Consider the following 3,090-nt stretch of genomic DNA (forward strand, 5'->3'; position numbering starts at 1 on the left):
AGCTGCCTCCGTTTCAATGCGAGAAGTATTGTACGAAAGACCGACGGGCTCAGGGAAGGGGTCATCCGCTGGCATTATGATATTGTAGACATTAGTGAGACGCCGTTGCAGGGCGGGCAGGAGGGTCAGCTCAACATTCCCGGTTTCGGTTGTATTAGTCGTGATGAAGCGGGAAGTATTCAAAATTGAGCGGTGGCTTTACTGGTCACGACATTCATTGACAAGCACGGAGAGAGGAGTTCATGTGCCGCTTTAACAAGGACGTTAATATGCAGGGAGTTGATTGTTGTGCAGTCAGAAGTGATTCAACTCAAGTGGTTTATCACAAAATTGTGGTTCTGTTCTCTTCCGTGATTTACGTTTACTGCTCTGCAGGAGCCTCTCGTGAAGCCTTCTTTTGTTCTTAATTAGATGTATAGAAGCCTTTGTACACCACGGTTCCTGTACCATTCCATCCTTTCCCTTTCTCATTGGAACGTACCTATGCAGAACTCTACGCAAATACGCCCTGAACATTTGCCACATTACTTCCGTTCAGTGCTGATGGAGTTCGATGGAGTTTCATACAGACAAGTGTGAGGTATTGCTCTTTGGAAGGTAAAACAAGTTAGAAAATACAAGGTAAATGGTAGGGCACTTAGGAGTACAGTAGAACAGAGGGATCCAGGAATGCAGATACAAAAGCGCCTAAATGTGGCATCTCATGTCGATAGGTTAGTAAAGAGAGCTTCTGGTACATTGGCCTTTACAAATCAATCTATTGAGTATCAGAGTTGGAATGTTATGCTGAGGCTGAATTTGGAATCCTCTGTGCAGTTTTGGTCACCGAATTACAGGAAGGATATTAATAAGGTTCATTGAGTGCAGAGAAGGTTTGTTTACAAGGATGTTGCCGGGACTTGAGTAACTGAGTTACAGAGAGAGTTTGGATAGGAGGTGCATCATACTTTGGAGCGCAGAAGAATTAGCGGAGATTTGATAGAGATGTATAAAATTATGATAGGTATAGATAGAGTGAATGCAAGCAGGCCTTTTTCCACTGAGTCTCAGGGAGAAGAAAAGCAGAAGGCATGGGTTAAGGGTGAAGGGTGAAAAGTTTAAAGGGAACATTAAGGATGGGGTGTCTTCTTCACACAAAGAGTAGTGGGAATGTGGAATGAGTTGCCAGATGAAGTGGTATATGCGGGCTCACCGTTAACATTTAATTAAAAACTTGGACTGCAACATAGATGAGAGGTGTATGGAGGGATACAGCACAGTTGATGATCAGTGGGTCTAGGCAGAAAAACAATGGTTCGGCACAGAGAAGAAGGGCCGTAAGGCCTGTTTCCATGCTGTAATGGTCCGTGGTTCTATCATTCTATTAGTCCCCCTCCAGTTCAGGTGCAACCCGTCCCGTCTGAACAGGTCCCACCTCTCCCTGGAACCATGCCCAATTATCCAGAAACACGAAGCGCTCCCTCCTGCACTAACTCCTTAGCCTCGTATTTAACTGCATTATCTTCCTATTTGTAGCCTCACCAGCACGTGGCACGGTTCGCAATACTGAGATTGCCACCCTGGAGGTCCTGTCCTTCAACTTTGCACCAAACTGCTGAAACTCTCTTTGCAGGACATCGTGCTCCTTCCTACTCTCTTCATTGTTCCCTACATGGTCAACGACATCTGGCCGCTCACCTTCCCTCTTGAGAATACTGAGAATACTGGAAATAAAAGGGTGTTAGAGGTTTATGCAGGGGATCATCTTTAATCTAGTAATTAAAATACCATTTGCCTCAAGGTAGTTATGAAAAAGGAGAGGTCCGGTGCTCGGCTTTGGATTCTAAATTGGAACAAGGCCAATTTTACCTTGGATCAGAATGGATCGGGACAGTGTGGATTTGGACATTTTTTTTTCCTCTGGCAATGGTGCACTTGGTAATTTAGATCCCAAGCGCAGTTTCATCTCAGTGTTCAAGTGAAATGCCTATGCTCTGAATAGTGGGAAGCGTTGATGGAGAGAGGGGCTTTGGTGTACAAGCCTGGGCTGCACACATTGTGAATGGTGAGGAGTGCCAAGGGACTGACACACGTCCCACTCGACACCGACACAGCCTCGCCGTGAAACCGACACGTCCTTCATTGTGACACCGGTAGTCCGACACACTCTGCATCATAATACTGACACACTCCTTTCAGTCTCCATTACCCTTACCCCTCCCGTCTCCTCACTAAATAACCTCTATATCCTCGTGAGTATGCCCACTCCGATATCCTTCCTCGTATCCTCGTATCCTTCCTCACCTCTCCTACACTCGGCCTCTTTCCGTCATCCCACACCTCCCCTATGTAATCATAAGGAACTGTGATGAGGGAGTGGGAAAGTTGTCACACCTCCCTCTTTCCGGCCGGATATCCATTTCCCAGTTCTGTATTACTCCACTGCTCTGTGTGGTCAGGCCGATCATGCGATTTCACCCCAACATCATCCATTGGCTGTAATCTCACCACCCCTTCCTGCAAAGCGCTCTGCACTCAATTCGGCCTCTGTTACCCGCACCCCATCCATGGAGCAGGGGGAAGGTTATCGACATCACAAAACAACTGAACCCAACAGCCTGTTTTGAGCCGTTGGGGTTTGAGCACCCCCCAGTGGTTGATATCGGACAGTGCATGATACGACTGTGTGGACAGAGATTCACTCTGTGCCTGACTCCAGATGTGTGTGATGGGGCTGCCTGTACTGAGCTTCAGTTCTTCTCTTACCCCGGGTGTGTGTTCGGAACGGTAAAGATGGAGATTCTCTTTGTGTCTGTACCCGGAAGCGTGTCATGCGATAATGTGGAATGAGATTCACCAGGGAACTGTGTGATTGGATGGCTCGGAGTGAGACCCCCCATCAGTGTCTGAGTGAGAGAGACAGGTGATTCCCGTGTCTCTAAGCAAAGAGAAGGAATCAGGTAAATGTCACTCACACGTCTCGGCGAATGGCCATTAAATATATCGAGAAGGGTTGAGAGAGAGAAAGCACGAAACTGTTGAGAGATTTGTTTTCGTTTCATTTATTGTTTCCATCTTCAGAATTGCACAGTTAGATTCGTAGGCAATGGC

The sequence above is a fragment of the Hypanus sabinus genome, unplaced genomic scaffold (genome assembly GCF_030144855.1).
Source record: "Hypanus sabinus isolate sHypSab1 unplaced genomic scaffold, sHypSab1.hap1 scaffold_1177, whole genome shotgun sequence".
NCBI classification, from domain to species: Eukaryota; Metazoa; Chordata; class Chondrichthyes; order Myliobatiformes; family Dasyatidae; genus Hypanus; species Hypanus sabinus.